The 22,046-nt window shown below is 38.9% G+C and overlaps 1 pseudogene; it reads right to left on the bottom strand.

Annotated features, from left to right (window-relative positions):
- Window positions 1-1,177: 1,177 nt before the first annotated feature.
- LOC133814074 (dihydrolipoyllysine-residue succinyltransferase component of 2-oxoglutarate dehydrogenase complex 2, mitochondrial-like) overlaps window positions 1,178-22,046 on the bottom strand; it is a 28,246-nt pseudogene continuing 7,377 nt past the window's right edge.

The raw sequence follows: 22,046 nt of genomic DNA, 5'->3' as shown, positions 1-22,046 counted from the left end.
CTGTCACTGCTGTGCTGGCTGCAGGCTCAATAATTCCTTCAGTGACGACTTTCCAGTACTCCTTGGATCTTAGAAAATTCTCCATTAACATACTCCAATGATCATAGTGACCATCAAAGCAAGGAATCTCCGGTTGGACAAAGTTTCATGTTGCCATTATTGACTGCTACTGCAAAACAGAAAAGAAGGGAAATAGAAATATAGCTATTGTTGTACCTATTGTTGTACCACTCTTTATCTCACACTTTCACTATTTTTTTTTTTTAACTCACTGTATTTCTCTCACTCTTTCTAACTCACCAAGCACCGGTACCACTGATAACTATTTATATATATGTAAGAGGAGTAAGACAAATATTGATAAAACTGTAAAGTGATTTATTGCTTCTCTACTCTCTTCAACGTGCAGACCTGCTCTTTATATAGAGTCATCACACAACTATTAAGTCCTAAGAAACAGGATCTCTAACCAACCCATTTTTCCACTACTAACCACTATTACACAACTACAACGTGCAAACTTGCTCTTTATATAGAGTCATCACCCAACTATTAAATCCTAAGAAATAGGATCTCTAACCAACCCATTTTTCCACTACTGACCACTATTACACAACTACACTACTTCCTACAGAACAAGACACCTATTACCACTAACACATTATTACTTCAACTAATAACACTTGGTCAAAACATGATATTAAACAATTAATAAATATATTTTTCAACAATATGTCCAGCCTGAGAACATAAATTGTACCATGTAGGGTCAGGTCCTGGAAATAATCAACTATGTAATGATGATAAGAATTGAGATTCTTCATCGTGACGAATCAAATTGAGATTATTCACATCAGAACTGATAGTAAAGACAAATTTAAAGCCATCACCAAAACAATCAATCATCTTCCAACAATGTGTTATGGATTATAAAATTGAGCAAAGTAATCAAACGTTCTATTAGAACATCAACAACAATAATGGAAGGACATATTGAAGCAATTAAATATAGCAATTCTTGCAAAAAAAATTATGTTGTTGCAATTGACAACATAGTTGACATGGAAGGGTAAATAAAAGATATCTCAAACAAAAATTTGAAACTCAGGTGTGATTATTCTAGTTTATGCAACACTGCATGTATTTTGTAAAATGTAATCTATTATAAATTTATTCTTCATACATCGAGGATAATTCTACGAGGATCTTCAACCACATCTTTGATGCATCGCAAGAAGAAGACGACCTCTCTTCCATCAATCAGCCGATGATCGTATGTTAGTGCAATATACATCATTGTCCTTGAATAACATTGCCTCCAACAACCATGGGACGACTCACAATCAAGTGCATCCCCAATACAGCAGACTGCCACAACGGTTAATGATATAAAATTGTCAATAAATGATCATTAAGAATGTTAATAATAGATAGACTCTCAATTATGTCAAAGGTACATTTTTATCAAACATAATAAATGTGAGTATAAAGCGATACCTATAGAGGGTTGATGATGAGAGTACTCAAAAGGCTTCCATAAACACCACCATTAGAAATTGTAAATGTGCCACCAGCCTTCTCATCAATTGATATAGAACCGACAATTGCCTTCTTAGCAAGAGCGTTGATTTCCTTTCTATTTCGGCAAAGTTCATTCTTTCAGCCTTGCAGAGAACTGGGACTACAAGACCATTCGATGACAAAAAGGATTTACTATTTGTTAAGATGTATGTTTTTAAAAAAAAAGGTATAATCAAATAGTCTTCTATAGATGTTCAATGTAAAAATGAAACGACCATACCTTTGGGGTGCCCAGTGCAATGCTAATATCAATGTAATCTCTATATATAATGTCATCCCCATCAATGACCGCATTCACAACTGGCTGATACTGAAGCGCACTTATGGCAGCCTAAAAGACAGAAAAGGGAGATTCAGGAATGCCCAAAGAATTACAGAGAGATTATGAAACTGTGTAATGCACATATTTTCACAAAGCCAGACACAAGTCCTAATTTCACTCCATGTTTTTCATAGAAAGCATCCTTATATTCTGACCAGAGATTCATTAAGTTAGCCCTGCATTATAAAAGTATGTTAATGGATAGCGAGAGAGCTGCATTCAGAGAATTGATATTCTCTGCCACTTTTTTCAAACCATTCTCGCATTATTATATGTACAATATGTTCTTGTATCCAATGTGTGTGTGTGTTTTTGGGTTAACAAGAACAAGGAAGAAGTTTACGCCATAGAAACACCTAAGACAGATTACAGAACATTAAATCATAACAAATGTTACTAACAAGGCCTAACTTTCATTGGATAGTATAGATAAATAAAACTTACATATCAACCTCGTTAAATGTGGTCAAAAAAGCAAACGTATTATGAGAATCCTTCAAATGTGTTGCAACTCGTTTGAGTCTTGTCATGGGAACCTAGACATATAGAAAAATAATAATAATAAAGAAATTGTAGAAATTCCAACCAAATCAAAATATTATTTTACACATGCATAATATAACTAACCTGGCTTTCCCTATCCTTTGGAGGAAGCTGGGGTTCTGTGGGTTTTGGTGGTGGTGGAAGTCCCTTAGATTTGGGTTGTGGTGGAGATGACCCTTTCTTTGCCTCCTTGATATGAGTCGTCTCTATTTTGGGGGCCTCTTTGGAAGAGGGTGGCGGCTGACTAACAACCTTTTCTAACGGACCAACTTCTGGTGCACCTTCACCTGATTTTGATATAGCAGCAACCTTGATGCCTGGCTCTACAGTATCACCTTCGTTGGCCAAAAGCTACTACCAATTATATAGAAATCAGTACAAGAAGAGTAGAGTAACTTGTATATCAACGAGATCTCAAGAAATTAAAAAGCCATGCTTCCAAAACTATTACCTTAGTTATAACTCCAGCTACAAGACTCTACAGGACTGTCAATGCAACGCCCTAAACTGGGACCATTACGGTGTGCCTTATAAACAGTGCTAAACTCGCTAATCGAGTCATTTGGCCAAAATCGTGTAACTAAGTATGATTAGCGATTTAGGGATTAAAATTTTTGGTTAAGATATAACATTTCATTAGAACGTTTACTGTATACATTGGGATTCCAAAAATATAATTTCAAAGTCTATTACAAGAAAATATTTACAACAGGCCGATCTAAGCGGCAAAACAGGGTTTAACCCTAGTTCATCTTTTAACCCTCGGCCGTGACGGTCGAGCAGATGCATATGTACACATCGTCACCTAAGCTCTCCAGCTCAAGGATGGTCCAGCTTTCTTTTGCCTTTACCTACACCACATAGCACCCGTGAGCCGAAGCCCAGCAAGAAAACTTAATATGCTCATGAACATTAATAACATGTCATCAAATCATAAGGCACACACCTAGAAAATATAGCCTTATTCAAGCAGGCAAACAAAACCTCGTAATGATGGGTATCTAGGATAAGGAATCCTACCCTCCTAAGTGGATGACTATCAAGCCAATCCAAATTAGATAAATGATTTAACACTGGTGGTTTCGGTAACTATACCGAGCTGATAGCCCTAAATAGAAGAGTGGCAGTTGTAATAGTCACTAAAGTGGGTTATGTTCCCATTAGCCATGTGACGATAGGGTCACCGGGGCTTTATAGATAAGTGATCATTTCACTAGCTTGAACAAGATAAGTGCTTGATGAATTAGTTACCAATATAACCTATCTCATGACCATAGAGTCACAACTGTGGGATTCCGCTCCCTAACCATGTGACAAACCGTCACCTAGGCCTTTGGCCCTGGCTCTGAGTAACTAGTCCTAGGCTAGTCAAGCGCTTATAATTTTCATCGACCTTAGGGTCGGTCCAGCATTAATGCTCCTAGAATCATTCAACGCTGATATCGATTAGATCTAATCTTTTATCGACCCTGTGTTCATGACGCTTATGCCGTTCTCGGCTCTTAGGTCTGTAATATGCAACCAGTGCCAACCCTGACTAGTCAGTGCCACACACAAGTAAGCAATGCTACCAAACATATATCATATGTCAAATATCCAAATACAGGGCATTCAACATGCTTACTTAACAATTGCTAGCACAATTAGGATCATGCATAAACACAGAGGCTCAAGCTCTGACCAACCTCATATTCAATATTCATAGCATGCCCTAATCACACGTTTCTCGTGCATTACATGCATCACATTTAGACATCCAATATGCATCAAGAATAACCATACATGTCACATATACACAGGGTGCAGTTTTCTTACCTCTGGTTCGAGCGAGAATTAGAACAAGAACGACCCTTGAGAACGATCGATCCTTTAATCCCTTAGCGGTCACCTAGTCATAACCAAATACAATCTCCGATTAATGAAAATCAACAAAGATAAGGTCTTGATCTAAACCCACTCTCGGGACCCCGGTGAGTAGATTCGATCCCGGGCCTTAAGGATTGAAACCCCGAGCCAAAAACCTTTATAAACACTCAAAACGGGGTAGTTACTCTTTAGCCTTCTCTATAAATAGAGAAGCCATGCACCATTGTAAGGGATCGAAAAATCTGATCCTTGAGAGAAAACTCTGGAGAATTCATTCTTGAAGAATTCCTAGAGATAATCTTGAGATTAATAACAAAGACTCGTGGACTAGGCAGATTTAACTGCTGAACCACGTAAAAATCGTGTGTTTATATTGTTTTATTTGAATTGGCCATTTTCAGTTATCGTTTACGTGCTTTTCTTTCACTGTTTGAAGAAAAACGACGTCAACAGTTTGATGCTTCCATTGAGAGCCTTAAGCGTTCATCCCTGAAAAAGTCATGGCCGCAAACAATCAGAACACCCCTGATGAAAACTACCCAAGGCGTCCTGGAAAACAACCAATGGAGAACCCGGATGCTGAGGAGAGGAGTGGGTCCTCTGATTCCCGGGGACCACCGCCTCCGCCAAGGGATGAGGATATGTACTACAATCCCGAACGTTACATTCCTATTGTAGAACTGGAAAACCAGCAGTTGAAACAGCTGTTGGCAGAGGCCAACAAACGGAATGAGGAATTGACTAAGATAGCCGTAGAGGCGCAGGTGGCTCAGCCCCCGCCTCCGCGCGAAAACCAAGTCCCTCCTCCAAGGGACGTGCATGTTCCTCCCCGGAGGCCCCGTGGACGTCCACGAAAGGATGCTGCCACAAGGAGGCCAACTCAACCTTCGGCGCCAACAGAGCCATCTGCTCCTCCTAGGCCTCAAAGGAGTACCCGAGCTCGGGTCCCACCTAACCCGCCTGTGGAAGTGCCTGCAGGAACTGAGAATAACCGAACCCCTGCAGAGGCTCGAACTCAGGTACCTGGTAGCGCACCGAATGCGACAGACCCATCTCGGGCAAATTCAGGACCCTCTAGGCCGCGGCAAGGGTGGCAGCCACCGTTGCCAATACGGTTCCCTCCGTCACCCATAAGATATCCTTCGCCGCCCCGCAGAAACGCTCAACCTGCTCGAGATCAGGATCAAGGGCGTGCAGGGAATGGACAAGGGAACAGGGAGACTTTCCGGGAGCGGAGAGGCGCTCCATCTGAGAAAAGTCAGATGTCTCGGTCTCGCACCGCGGAGACGAGGCGACGTGGAAAGAATCCATCTCGAAATAACCGCGCAATGAGTTTTACCAGTGAAGATTCCGGAGATACCAGGTCGGTCAGTAAGCATGATCGAGATCGTAAGAATACTGGAAGTCGCAAGAATCGTCCCGACCTGTGCAATCATCTGAATCAGAGTCGGGGAAATGGAGATCAAACAAATCCGGACCTGAGGGATCGCTTGAATAGGCGTAGAGATCCCTTGCGGAGACAGTCAATTCCAGACAGCACCTCCTACTGACCCAGTCCAAGAAAGAATCGATCAGCTCGAAAGAGCCTTTAGGCTTTTGAAGAATGAGCGGGGAAATGGTCGATACGAGGACTCTGATGAGGAGCTCGAGCCGTTGGCTCCCCATATTTCTGACACTCAATTCCCTCAAGGGTTTCGCATTCCTCACGTCCCTACATTTGAAGGAAAGACCGACCCGTGTAGTCACCTGAGCACGTTCAACATGATCATGAGAGCCAGTAACGTGGGTTACGAGCTCAGGTGCATGTTGTTTCCAACATCATTGGCAGGTCCTGCCAAAAGTTGGTTCGAAAAGTACAAGAGACACTCGATAACCCCATGGGAGAAGTTGTCCAAGGACTTTAAGAAGCAGTTCAGAGCAATGGTAGGGGTCAGACCAGAAGCATCCCCCTTAACTAACGTCCGGCAGCAACCGGGTGAAACATTGAAGAGTTACTTGACAAGATTTAATCTGGAAGTAGCCCGAGCTCGAGATGTGGATGACAGTGGACACCTCATGGCTATCCGAGCTGGCGTATTACCGGGAAGTGCCTTTTGGGAAGATATGCAAGGGAAACCGGTAAGGTCGATAACCGAGTGTAACAGACGAGCGCAGAGGTTTTGTTGGAAAAACTTATACAGGATCTTTATTTATTTTCATGTATATCTAATATTAAACAAATTAATACGAGATAGCCTAAAACATGTTTCTAAAATTGAATTCAAAGAGAAACAAATAATATAATACTTACAGTATACGCAGCGAAATTAAGAGTCCTTCCTTCAGTTTCTCTAACTCTTGTATCCTTTCTGTCGCAGAGTATTATCAAGAAACTGAACCGATCTTCTATTTTCTTCACGATCTTCCAATGTATCCTTAGAACCACCTAGACTAGTGTGGGAAATTCTCAACACATGAGATAGATATAGAGAGAAGAAAAGAAAATACAAAGAGGCTTAGAAAAGGACTTGTGTTTAGAGAGAATATAAAACTATCAGAAAATCTGACTTATCAAAAACCCTTATTTTGACTTCTCTATAAGCACTCCTTTTATAGACTCAATTAGGCCATTTAATTTAATTAAAAAATCAATAAAATAACAGCCATTTGAAACCCTAGGTCGAAATTATCATGGGCTATAGGTCCGTGAAATTTCCCATTTGATTATAAGCCCATTGGACTTAAAATCAAGGCCTGTATTATTTTCTATTGATTTAATTAATTAAATAATTATTTAAATCCTTTATCAAATTAATTATTTATAATTTGAACCTTGATTTAAACTTATTTATTAATTTAGATACCAATTTATCTTAATTAATAAATCTGCCATAATTTCTCTTTTCTTCTCAAAATTACACAACTCTGTGAAACTATCCAAAATTGACCTGGTCAACTTTGATAATTCTAATTGATGATTAAATCAATTAATTGAGACTATCTAGATGATTTTATCCAAGGTACAATGGGGACCATGGGCCTATGAAATCAAGCTCCAATAAGTTATCATAAATCTAACAAATAAATTTACTAACTTATTAATTCCTCGTGACTCCACTATAGACTTGGAATTGCACTCTTGAATTCATAGAACGCTCTATAACAAATATAGATACGCTATTAATTATCCATTGTTACAACCATAATTGTCACTCAATCCTCTATAGACGGTCTACAATGAGATAGGACTAAAATACCGTTTTACCCCTCATTGTATTTTATCCTTAAAACACTTAGTTCCTTGTAAATGATATTTCAGTAAACTAATTTAATTACTGAAATGAGATCTCTATCATTTATCACCTTGAACCAAACTAAAAGGAAACCATCGTTTCACTTATTCATCAGAAGCTATAGATGTTCATATCTATGATTAACACTCCCACTCAATTATACTACCGAGTTCCCAAGATGTAAGTATGGGCTAGTCCGTAGGGTAAGCTAGTAACGAACAAGTCAAAGAACTCAAATAATACAATCAGTTAGAATACTAACCACTCAGAATTGAGATTGAATTGACCTATGGTCAACTATATGATATGACTAGAATAGATAATAACGGTATGTTTACTTATCTTATCAACTGTCAATATCGGTCCTGTCCGATGTAACAAATACATCCGATCTTATCTACTTTGCTAATGTTCTGGAAAGAACATAACACTGTAATGTGTAAGTAGATCATATCGTAGATTGGCAAGTCAGTGTAAATCCGGTGCACTGACTAATCTTAGGACTAACTTATTTTTGAACATATAATCATATTTATATTCCACTATGATTACGTCACTATAAATAAGATTAGCTATATGTTCGGGATTTAATAGAAGTTCATATTAAATAAATAATCATGAAAATAAAACATGTGAGCAAAGTGATTGACCAAGTCAAAAAATGATTTCTATTCTTTTATTGATAATAAAATGAGATTACAAAGAATTTGGGTTTTAATTAGGGCATAAAACCCCAACAAACTCCCACTTGCACTAATTGAAACTAATGCCTTAATTCTACTAATCCCATCTCCTTGATATGCTTATCAAATGTAGCTTCTGGTAGTGTCTTTGTGAACGGATCCGCAAGATTGTCTTCAGTTGCAATCTTCATAACCTTCACATCTCCCCTGCCCACATATTCTCGAATAATGTGATACTTCCTTTCTATATGCTTACTCCTCTTGTGACTTCGAGGTTCTTTTGAGTTGGCTATCGCTCCTGTATTGTCACAAAACAACACAAGCGGTTTATCCATTTCTGGAATAGCACCAAGATCCGAATAGAACTTCTTTAGCCAGACTATTTCCTTAGCTGCTTCTGACGCAGCTATGTACTCAGCCTCCATGGTGGAATCTGAGATTGCAGATTGCTTTACGCTTCTCCAAATCACAGCTCCACCCCCAAGAGTAAACACCATTCCAGAAGTAGACTTCCTGTCATCGACATCAGTCTCAAAATCTGAATCGGTGTAGCCTACAGGGTTCAGAACACCACCCTTGTAGACTAACATATAATCCTTAGTCCGTCTCAAATACTTCAGGATATGCTTAACTGCTATCCAATGTTCCGGTCCTGGGTTTGACTGATACCTGCTCACTACTCCCACTGCATAGCAGATATCTGGTCTAGTACACAACATGGCATACATCAGACTTCCAACTGCAGATGCGTAAGGAACTTTTCTCATTGCATCTTCCTCTTCAGGAGTCTGGGGAGACTGCTTCTTTGAAAGATGAATTCCATGTAGGGACGGTAGACGCCCTTTCTTGGAATTTTTCATTGAGAAACGTTCAAGCACTTTATCTATGTAAGCTGCTTGAGATAGAGCTAAGAGTCTGTTCTTTCTATCCCTGATGATCTGGATACCTAGAACATAACTTGCTTCATCCAAATCCTTCATCTGGAATTGAGTGCTCAGCCAATTCTTCACATCTGATAATTTCTTAACATTGTTTCCAATGAGTAAGATATCATCTACATAAAGAACCAGGAATACCACTATTTGATTTGCCTTCAGTTGGTAAACACAGGGCTCATCAATATTTTGTTCAAAGCCATAGGTTTTGATTATTTCATCAAACCTAAGATTCCAGGAACGAGAAGCTTGCTTAAGTCCATAGATGGACCTATTTAATTTACAAACTTTTCCTTCTTGTCCAGATACTTTAAATCCTTCTGGCTGATCCATATAAATGACCTCGTCAAGCTTTCCATTAAGAAAAGCTGTCTTGACGTCCATTTGCCAAATCTCATAGTCGAGAGCGGCTGCTATGGATAGGAGGATGCGAATGGATTTGAGCATGGCTATCGGACTAAAAGTTTCCTCATAGTCCACGCCTTCTCTTTGGGTATAACCCTTTGCCACTAATCGAGCTTTATAAGTCTCGATATTTCCATCAACACCTCGTTTCTTCTTGTAGATCCACTTGCACCCAATGGCCCTAAAGTCACTAGGTGCTTCCACAAGATCCCAGACAGAATTTGAGTACATAGACTCCATTTCCTGTTTCATGGCTTCGAGCCATAGTTCCTTTTCAGGGCTAGCCATTGCCTGTTTGAAAGACAATGGATCATCATCACTAGTGTCACCAACACCCATATTGGTTTCACCATCCAAACCATAGTGAACTGGGTTTCTAGAAACCCTCCCACTACGACGAGGCTCCGTGAATGTTTGCTCAGGAACAGTGGTACTTTCTTCATTTAAATCGACTTGCGTCGGTTGTACATGAAGAGTAGGAATTTCATCATCAACTCGCGTTGATGACGATGGAACATTGGTTGGAGTCAATTTTTTAACCATCTCCTCTAAAACTACTTTGCTGCGAGGTTTAAAGTTCTGGACATAGTCATTTTCCAGAAAAGTAGCATTTGTAGAAGTAAACACTTTCTTTTCTGAATGACTGTAGAAAAGTCCACCCAGAGTACCTTTAGGATAGCTAACTAACATGCAAACTTCAGTTCGCGGTTCTAGCTTTCCCTCCTTTTTCCTCAGGACGTGAGCGGGACGCCCCCAGATTCTATAATGGCGTAAACTAGGTTCACGGCCATTCCAGCGTTCTAAAGGTGTTTTGGGGATTGATGTTGATGGCACGACATTGAGAATGTCATTTGCGGTTTCAATTGCATGTCCCCAGAACGAAGTTGGTAGAGTTGAGTAACTAAGCATGCATCTAACCATTTCCAATAAAGTTCTATTTCGGCGTTCCGCTACACCATTTTGTTGTGGAGTACCTGGGGCAGTAAGTTGTGATAAAATCTCAAGTTCAGTTAAATGATCTTGGAACTGCATATCCAAATATTCTCCACCCCTATCAGATCGCAAGATCTTTAACCTTTTACCTAATTGGTTCTGAGCCATTGCTAGGAATTCCTGAAACTTTGAACATGTTTCTGATTTCCTATGCATTAGGTAAAGACATGAGTATCTAGAGTAATCGTCAATGAAAGTGACGAAATACTCAAAACCACCCCTGGCTTGTATATTCAAAGGTCCACAAACATCTGAATGCACAAGACCAAGTGGTTCTTTGGCTCTATCACCGTTTGCAGAGAATGAACGCTTGGTCAGTTTGCTTCTAGACAAGATTCACAGACAGGTAATTCACCTATGGTGAATTCCCTCAAAGCTCCGTCCTTTGTAAGTCTTTGAATCCTATCATAGCCAATGCGACCTAGTCTCAAGTGCCATAAATACGTCATATTTTTGTTATCGGTCTTTTGACATTTATTGGTCCTAGGTTTAGCTACTTTGAATAAATCATTATTAAGAGCGAGGGGTTCGTTAGGTCGCAGAATATAAAGCCCGTTTTCCAAACATGCAATACACAATTGTGATCCATTGAAAGAAATAGATATATTAAAACTTGTGAAAGTCATAACAAATTGTTCTAATTGCAACATGGAAACTGAAATTAAATTTCTACTAAAATCCGACATAAAAAATACATCTTTTAAAATTAAGTATTTATTTCCGAACTTCAAACGAGTTCTTCCTCTAGCTTGGACCGCAACGAACGCTCCATTCCCAACTCTAAGCTTTAAGCCGCCTTCGTTCACTTCCTCCCACGATTCAAGAAGCTTTGTTTTTCGCTGCTAGAAACTTAGGGCAATCTCGTTTCAAATGCCCCTTCTCTTTGCAGTGAAAGCACTTATCTTTACCTTTCTTGTTTTTCTTGTTCTTCCCCTTAGGCGTCTGTGCACTTGGTTGTGCACTCGTCTTTGCAGCCTTTGCAGGCTTGGGGTTGTTTATTTGTCCACATTTCCTCTTGTTCCAGCTTTCGAAGACGAAGCTTGGTTAGCTTCAGCCTTAGCTAGATGAGCAGCAACATCAGTAGTCTTATTTTCACCTCCTTTACTAGGTCCACCCATGACAGGTTCAATAATTTGAAGCTCGTTCATGAGTTGCGTCAGACCATAGTTGAGTTGATCACGAACGTGCAGACACGGTGCCATCCGAGAATTCACGGTTCCATCACGTTCGTGTGGAGACGGTGTTATCCAAGCATTTACGACGCTATCAAGAACGTGCGGAGACGATGCTCGTTCTAGGGATTCCTCAATCATGACGAACTCGAAGTTGTCACCAATCAACTTTATGTTGATATTCTGCTTCCAATTATGGAAGTTTTCTCCGGTGAGTTTCTCCATCGAAAGTTGAGAAATGATGGGAGTAGACACCACTTAACTTAAAACTACAAATTATCAATAAAGTAGAAATCAATCACATTTGCTCAATAAAACTTCTAATCACACAAATTTCAAGAAATAGCACAAAATATACCAAAAATGTGAAGATATGAGAAAAAATACCAAAAACAATCATATCTCTATTTCTTTAGGTTTTTAACTAATCTATGATATCCTTGTCCCGGTTGGCGAGAGTCAAAAATACCACTAGTTAAATAGAGTTGTAAACTCATTTAATAATGGACACCATTATTAACAACCTACTATTCGATCAAAATAAGAAAACAAAATCTCTTATTTTATGAGCTAGACCCACGGTTTCAATAATCATAGATTTAGTCCTAGTAGTCACCGTAGGGGTGAGTCTAGTAGAATTTGACCTATAATTATCTATCTTTCGAAATCTAACCTTGTCAAAATAACTAATGAACACCTTCCGTAGGGGGACGAATCAAAGCGCCTCGAGGTTACATTAAGCTATTGACTATGTTAAACCAACGGTGGAGATCGAATAAAATTCTTAAAATAAGCTCATTATAAAATTAAAAATAGTATTTTTATTATTTATTTTTAGAAAATTAATGACTATGGTTTTCCAAAAAAATTAAACAGATTAAAATTTTTAAAGCCAAAGTCCTATAATTTCTTATTAATTCTAAAGTGTCACATTGAAACAAATTCAATTAATTTAGAATTAATTTGTTGCTAATCAATATTTAGGTTTAACTAATATAATGAACCTATACAATTAAGTCTAACTCAGGTAAATGGGCCTTAACAATTGGGCTTGTATGGAGGAGGGTTGGGTCCAGTATATCGTTCCCACTACAAAGGCCCCCTATCTTCCATACAAGGTCCAAAAGACAGGAATTTAAACCTTCATTTTATTAATTGTTATTAATTGATTAGGCCCACTATAGTCATGCAAAGCAAATGGGCCTGCACAAGTGGAATCACCCACAAGAGAGGAATTTAAACTTTACATTTTCTAATGGGCCCAAATAAAACCTATCATTTTATGAATATTTTATTTGGCAAAATACCATATATCTAACAAACATATGGGCCACTATATGCATATAAGCCCAATTGCAAAAATATCACATATAGTGCAAACAGACATGTTATAATTGGATGGGCCTAATCATGTTACTATATGAGCAATTCTATGAATTTATGCAAAAATACCACAATTTATTTCTTTTGCAAAAATACTACAATTAATTATCTAGAATTTATAAAAAAAAAATTCAAATTAATTAAATTTTTACAAAAAATAAGTCAATTTAAATGAAATTTATCAACAATTAACAATAGTTAATTTAAATTTCATTTATCAACAATCAACTTGGTTTTAGGTTAATTTGAAAAAAATATTAATTTAATTTAAATAGGATTTATCAACAATTAACCAAAGTTAATTTAAATCTCATTTATTAAAAAATATTTTTATTAATTGGCTGAAAAAAAAATTGATATTTTTCAAAATTTAACCAATTTTAAATTTTAAAATCAATATCTAAACTATTTTCAAAAAATATTTTGTGTTGTTACAATTATTATCTAATATTTTAACCATTTAAAAATAATAAAATACAAATAGTTATAACAAGCCTAAAATATCTCAAATAGTTAAACAAATTCAAATATCCATAAAAATATCTAACTAACAATATTAAATTTCAAATAATTTAAATATTAAAAACTATAGAATAAAAAGATATTTATATTTTCAAATAAAGATTTAATAAAAATATCAAGAATTTAAATGAAAATATCTTAAATATCTGATATCATAATTCTAATATTTTAATATATTAAAAGATTTAAAATTAAGTTGTTAGTCTAATTTTAATTTTAATTTGAATCTTTGTAGAAAATATCTAATTATTTAAATCCCAACTAACCAAAATATCTTATTTTAAAAAATTTAAATGATAAAACAAAAAAGATATTTTTGGTTTTGATTATACATAATAAATTTCTACAATTTTAATTTTAAAAAAAATATTTTTGAAAAAAAAAAAAAAATTGGATGAATAGTACCAGTGGTACTGTTCACGGGTACTGTTCATTGTGCTGGTGTGCATGGGCGCGCGGGCGTGCGCGGGCGTGCGTGCGGGTGGCGAGCGGAGGTGCGCGAGCGTGCGCGCGGGTGGCGCGCGCATGGGCAGCCAGGCCAAAAATTTTCCAAAATTTTTTTTGAGCAATTTTTCAAACCAAAACAATTTTCTAATTAATTTTTACCATGTTTTACACAAAATAAAGCATATATAAAAATTAATAGCATAGAAAATACAACAAAATAACCTAAAAATTGCTAAAATTCACATAAAATCAATATGTTCATAAAAACATGAGAAACCATCCAATTATTCAAATATATCAAATAATCCAATTTTAAACATGTTCATGCATGAAAATAAAGATTACCAAAGGCTCTGAGGCCAGTTGTTGGAAAAGCTTATACAGGATCTTTATTTATTTTCATGTATATCTAATATTAAACAAATTAATACGAGATAGCCTAAAACATGTTTCTAAAATTGAATTCAAAGAGAAACAAATAATATAATACTTACAGTATACGCAGCGGAATTAAGAGTCATTCCTTCAGTTTCTCTAACTCTTGTATCCTTTCTGTCGCAGAGTATTATCAAGAAACTGAACCGATCTTCTATTTTCTTCACGATCTTCCAATGTATCCTTAGAACCACCTAGACTAGTGTGGGCAATTCTCAACACATGAGATAGATATAGAGAGAAGAAAAGAAAATACAAAGAGGCTTAGAAAAGGACTTGTGTTTAGAGAGAATATAAAACTATCAGAAAATCTGACTTATCAAAAACCCTTATTTTGACTTCTCTATAAGCACTCCTTTTATAGACTCAATTAGGCCATTTAATTTAATTAAAAAATCAATAAAATAACAGCCATTTGAAACCCTAGGTCGAAATTATCATGGGCTATAGGTCCGTGAAATTTCCCATTTGATTATAAGCCCATTGGACTTAAAATCAAGGCCTGTATTATTTTCTATTGATTTAATTAATTAAATAATTATTTAAATCCTTTATCAAATTAATTATTTATAATTTGAACCTTGATTTAAACTTATTTATTAATTTAGATACCAATTTATCTTAATTAATAAATCTGCCATAATTTCTCTTTTCTTCTCAAAATTACACAACTCTGTGAAACTATCCAAAATTGACCTGGTCAACTTTGATAATTCTAATTGATGATTAAATCAATTAATTGAGACTATCTAGATGATTTTATCCAAGGTACAATGGGGACCATGGGCCTATGAAATCAAGCTCCAATAAGTTATCATAAATCTAACAAATAAATTTACTAACTTATTAATTCCTCGTGACTCCACTATAGACTTGGAATTGCACTCTTGAATTCATAGAACGCTCTATAACAAATATAGATACGCTATTAATTATCCATTGTTACAACCATAATTGTCACTCAATCCTCTATAGACGGTCTACAATGAGATAGGACTAAAATACCGTTTTACCCCTCATTGTATTTTATCCTTAAAACACTTAGTTCCTTGTAAATGATATTTCAGTAAACTAATTTAATTACTGAAATGAGATCTCTATCATTTATCACCTTGAACCAAACTAAAAGGAAACCATCGTTTCACTTATTCATCAGAAGCTATAGATGTTCATATCTATGATTAACACTCCCACTCAATTATACTACCGAGTTCCCAAGATGTAAGTATGGGCTAGTCCGTAGGGTAAGCTAGTAACGAACAAGTCAAAGAACTCAAATAATACAATCAGTTAGAATACTAACCACTCAGAATTGAGATTGAATTGACCTATGGTCAACTATATGATATGACTAGAATAGATAATAACGGTATGTTTACTTATCTTATCAACTGTCAATATCGGTCCTGTCCGATGTAACAAATACATCCGATCTTATCTACTTTGCTAATGTTCTGGAAAGAACATAATACTGTAATGTGTAAGTAGATCATATCGTAGATTGGCAAGTCAGTGTAAATCCGGCGCACTGAATAATCTTAGGACTAACTTATTTTTGAACATATAATCATATTTATATTCCACTGTGATTACGTCACTATAAATAAGATTAGCTATATGCTCGGGATTTAATAGAAGTTCATATTAAATAAATAATCATGAAAATAAAACATGTGAGCAAAGTGATTGACCAAGTCAAAAAATGATTTCTATTCTTTTATTGATAATAAAATGAGATTACAAAGAATTTGGGTTTTAATTAGGGCATAAAACCCCAACAGGTTTGTCAATGTAGAGGAAGCGAGGTCGACGCTCAAAGCGACCTCCTAGTCCGAAACTACAACGATAAACATCAACTCTGCGTCAACCTCGGCGGACCCAGCGGCATCAAAGCCTGCCTCGGAGAACCCATCCAAGAGGAAAAAGAACGAAGGAAGTAATCCCGAAGCTGAGGGAGGAAAGAAAAAGAAAGGAGAGAGGTATTTCTCCGTGTATAAAGTGCACACCGAGCTCAACGAGTCTCGGGAAAACATATACCTGGCTAATGAAAACTAGGTCCCCTTCAGGCGTCCGGACCCAATGAGAAATCAAAAGTCCAAGAGGGATTCCAGTAAGTATTGTCGGTTCCACAGAGACATCGGACACACAACTGATGAATGTCGACAACTGAAGGACGAGATCGAATTGTTGATCTCGAGAGGTTACTTCCGGCAGTATGTCAAAAACCAGAATTCTGGTCAGGCGGCCGCAAGCCAGAAAGTAGCCGCGCCTCCGACGACACAAAATAATAACTCTCGATCTCGGGAAGAGGACAGCCCCCCCCGATAGATGGAGAGGACGTAATAACCATCTCGGGAGGGCCTCATCTTGCAGGAGGAGGCAGGAATGCCCAAAAGAGATATGTTAACGAGCTTAAGACAGGGGACGGGTCTCCTTATGAACCCGAACCTAGGGCACCTAAAAGCCAGGGGGTTGAATCACAACCCATAACCTTCACTGAGGAGGACGCCTCCCATGTTCAGTTCCCACATCATGATCCGCTAGTTATTACTCTCCAGCTCACCAACAAAAGAGTCCGCCGAGTTCTCATAGATAATGGGAGCTCAGTCAACATCCTTTACAAAGCGACCCTCGAGAAAATGGGACTCTCCCTTTGCGACCTGAAAGCATGTGCAACTACTTTGTACGACTTTTCAGGAGAAGGAACTGCCTGCATGGGATCCATTGAGCTCCCCGTGACCCTGGGAGACTATCCAGTCTCGGTGACCAAGATAATGGAGTTCGTGGTGGTAGACTTGCCATCTGCCTACAATGTGCTGCTCGGGAGACCCGCCCTGGTCGGGCTGGGGGCAGTTTCATCATTAAGGCATCTGGCCCTTAAGTTCCCGACTCCTAGCGAAGTCGGGACATTAAAAGGAGACCAGCTGGCAGGGAGAGAGTGCTATAGCATCTCTTTGAGAAAGAAGCAAACGAGCGCTCAGGCACTCGTTATCATACACAATAAAGATGGAACGGTCTTAGAAATCGACGAGGAGATTGATCCGAGAATTGAGGAGAAAGTTGACCTCGAACCTCTAGAGGAGCTCGAAGAAATTCAGCTCGAAGAAGCTGAACCCTTGAGAAAAGTGAAGGTCGGGAAACACCTCCCAGATGAGACAAAATAGCAATTAATTTGCTTCCTGAAGAAAAACCAGGATGTCTTCGCATGGTCGCATTCCGACATGGTGGGGATAAGTCCGAATGTAGCAAGCCATGCTCTAAACATAGACAAAAGCTTTCCCCCAAAGCAACAAAAGCAAAGGCAGCTGGACGAAAACAGGAAGAAAGCACTGAAGGAGGAGGTTGACAGGCTAAAGGCAAACCATTTCATTAGGGACGCCTTTTACCCTGACTGGGTAGCCAATCCGGTGTTGGTCCCAAAGCCCAATGGGACGTGGAGAACCTGTATTGACTACTCAGATCTCAACAAAGCTTGCCCAAAAGATTGTTTTCCGTTACCAAGGATTGACCAGCTCGTGGATGCCACAGCGGGGCATGGTCTGATGTCATTCATGGATGCCTATTCTGGATACAACCAGATACCCATGCACGCCCCAGACCAAGAACATACGAGCTTCATCACGGATAAAGGGATATATTGTTATAATGTCATGCCATTCGGGCTCAAGAATGCTGGAGCCACATACCAGCGGCTCGTAAACATGATGTTTTCGGAACAAATTGGGAACAACATGGAGGTTTATGTTGATGACATGCTTGTCAAGTCTCAACTTAACAAGAACCATGTTGATGACCTCGAAGAGTGCTTCGACGTGCTCAAGAAGTATAACATGAAGCTAAATCCTCAGAAGTGCACTTTTGGGGTATCTTCGGGAAAGTTTCTGGGCTTTATTGTAAACTCTCGTGGAATCAAGGCTAACCCCGACAAGATCAGGGCCCTAATTGATATGCCCTCACCTCGAAGGCATAAGGATGTCCAAAGTCTGACTGGCAGGATGGCGGCCCTAAGCAGATTCATCTCAAAATCTACAGATCGTGGTCTTCCATTTTTCAACTTATTGAGAGGAGGTAAAAAGTTTGAATGGACGGAGGAATGCGAGCTGGCTTTTCAGGAGCTCAAAAAGCACCTTGCGGAACCACCCATCCTGTCAAAACCTGAAACGGGGGAAATACTGTACCTATACCTTTCAACTACCGAACACGCAATAAGCGCGGTGCTCGTTCGAGAAGAAGAGAGGGTACAGAGACCCGTTTACTACATCAGTAAAAGATTACTGGGGGCAGAGACAAGATATCCATTGATGGAAAAACTCGCGCTCAGTTTAATTCATTCATCTCGGAAGCTCCGCCCCTACTTTCAGGCACATCCCATCCATGTGTTGACTGATCAACCACTTAGACAAGTCCTATCTAAACCAGAAGCTTCAGGCCGACTTCTTAAATGGGCTGTTGAGCTCAGACAGTTCGAGATCACCTACCACCCGAGAACGACCATTAAAGCACAGGCTTTGGCGGACTTTATAGTGGAATGTACAGGTATAGCCGACGACGAGGTAATAACCACGACCCACGAGCTGTGGAAACTCTACGTCGACGGCTCGTCAAATGAAAATGGAGCAGGGGCAGGGGTCATTTTGGTTACCCCCGCAGGAAGCAGATTTCATTCCGCCTTAAGATTTGACTTTAAAGCATCGAATACGAGGCTTTACTCGCGGGACTTCGTATAGCTAACGAGCTCAAAGTTAAAGCTATACATTGCTACAGTGACTCCCAGCTCGTGGTTAATCAATTCTTGGGAGAATATCAGGCTCGCGGCACGAGAATGACAGCTTATTTGGAAAAGGCAAAATCCGCATTAGAGTGCTTCGAATTCTATAGAATCGAACAGGTTCCCCGCGAGCAGAACTCGAATGCAGATGCCTTAGCTCGACTCGCCACGTCCCTCGAAAATGAAGAACTAAATGTTGTGCCCGTAGAACATCTATCAGCACCTAGCATTAACGAGCCAGAAGAGAAAGATGTGTGTATGATCGAAACGGAGCCGACCTGGATGACCCCCATAGTTGATTATCTCGAAAACGGAGTTCTTCCAAAAGATCGGAGCCAAGCTCGAAAGTTGATGTATCAACTTCCCCGTTACACAATTATGGATGGTAGGCTATACCGAAGGGGATATTCCATGCCGTTACTCAGGTGCGTAACCCCTCCCGAAGCTAAAAAAATCATTAAAGAAATCCATGAAGGATTCTGCGGAGATCACACCGGGGGGCATAGCCTATCCAAGAAGATAATACGCCAGGGATATTTCTGGCCAACCATTAAAATGGATTCTTTCGATTATGTGAAGAAATGCGACAAGTGCCAGAGATTCGCCACGATACCCCGAGCCCCACCATCCGCGCTGACCATGTTGACATCCCCATGGCCTTTTGCAGTATGGGGCATCGACCTCATAGGCTCTCTCCCGACTGGCAAAGACGGAGTAAAATATGCTGTAGGCGTCGTGGATTACTTCACAAAATGGACGGAGGCTGAACCATTGGCGACCTTAACTTCGAAAAAGATCCTTGATTTCGTGGTAAAGAACATCGTATGCCGATACGAAGTACCGAGGAAGATCGTATCCGATAATAGAACCCAGTTCGATTGCGATTTGTTCACCAACTTTTGTGAAAAGAACGGCATAATAAAGAGTTTTTCATCAGTGGCTCACCCTCAAGCGAATGGCCAGGTCGAAGCCGTTAACAAAACTCTCAAGAGTTCACTAAAGAAAAAGTTGGAAGAAGCAAAGGGACGATGGCCCGAGGAATTGCCTCAAGTCCTTTGGGGGTATAGGACCACAGCTCGGACATCAACAGGACATACCCCGTTCTCTCTAGCATACGGCTGCGAGGCAATGTTGCCTATCGAGGTCGAAATCCCAACGATCCGAACTCAAATTTACGATCAGAATTCAAATCACACTCAGCTCGAAGAAACCCTAGACTTGATCGAAGAAAAAAGAGAAGAGGCTCAGCTGAGAAATGCCGATTACCAGCAACACACTATCAGATATTTCAACAAGAGGGTTCGAGATCGAAAGTTCGAAATGGGAGATCTGGTGTTGAGGCGCGTATTCTTAGCAACCCGAGATCCAGCAGCTGGAGTGCTCGGGCCAAACTGGGAAGGACCATACCAGATAGAGTCAGTAATCCGACCTGGCGTATACAAACTTGCGAGATTGGACGGGAGCCTAGTACCGCGAGCATGGAATGGCGAACACCTTAGACCTTACTATTAGTAGTATAGGAAGTGTGCTGCCTGTAACCATGATTTTCTATATGTATTAGCTTGTCTGTTTTTGAATTCCATCAAATAAAAGATCTATTTTGTTCAATATGTAATCTCTTTATATTTTATTTTTTTTAATTTTTGCAATCTCTCTTAATTTAATAACCTATGGTCACACTCATAGGATATTAAGGGGGCATCATTGGTATACATACCATCAGCTTAATAATAAAAAATGTATACAAAAGTATTTGGATATAACCAAGTACGCGAGCTTAGATAGTTCGGACATAACCGAATTATCAAAAAGTATTTGGATATAACCAAGTACGCGAGCTTAGATAGTTCGGACATAACCAAATTATCAAAAACATAAAGTATTTGGATGTAACCAAGTACGCGAGCCTGCCTAGATTGTTCGAACATAACCGAGTTATAAAAAAGTATTTGGATATAACCAAATACGCGAGCTTAGATAGTTCGGACATAACCGAATTATTAAAAACATCAAGTATTTGGATGTAACTAAATACGCGAGTTTGGATAGTTCGGACAATACCGAACCATCAAAAACCTAAAACATTTGGAGTTAACCAGATGTGCAAACTTAACAGGTTTGGAACAAACCGGCCAAAAAATTGATCGATGATAAGTAGGAACCTAAACCTACTTCGAGATAAGTCGAGATCGAGGCTGGAATATCTTAAAGAAAAATAGTTTCGAACTCTTAACCTCAGAGCAAAAACTGAGGATGAGGAAAAGTGACTAAACAAAAAAGATATAACCAAATCATATACGTTACATACCATATAAGTACTTCCGGGTTCATGGTTAAAGTAATATCCGACCTTGATAAATAACGAGATCAGAAGCGGATAATTCGAACAAACTATGCATGAATGCATCGAGTTTCGAGCCTAAAATCCAAACTATGTTTGTATGAATAAATAAACATAACTGATTCATCAACAAAAAATGTGCAAAATATTTCGAGCCAAGAAATGTAAAGCATGTAAAAGAATAGTTAAAGAAATTGTATCAGCCCCGTGGGCATAAATTAAAATAATTACAAAATAGGGGGACGCAGCCCCAATAAATGATCTCCCCGAGGTCAGATTCAAGGAAAAGGAGTCTCCTTGGCCTTCTCAGCCTCAGCAACACCAGAGTTATCAGGATGAATAGCATAACAATCCTCCTGGGCCCCCTCCGAAGTTGCC

This window comes from Humulus lupulus, chromosome 2, assembly GCF_963169125.1.
Source record: "Humulus lupulus chromosome 2, drHumLupu1.1, whole genome shotgun sequence".
NCBI lineage: Eukaryota > Viridiplantae > Streptophyta > Magnoliopsida > Rosales > Cannabaceae > Humulus > Humulus lupulus.
This window is presented reverse-complemented; position numbering and strand designations above follow the sequence as displayed.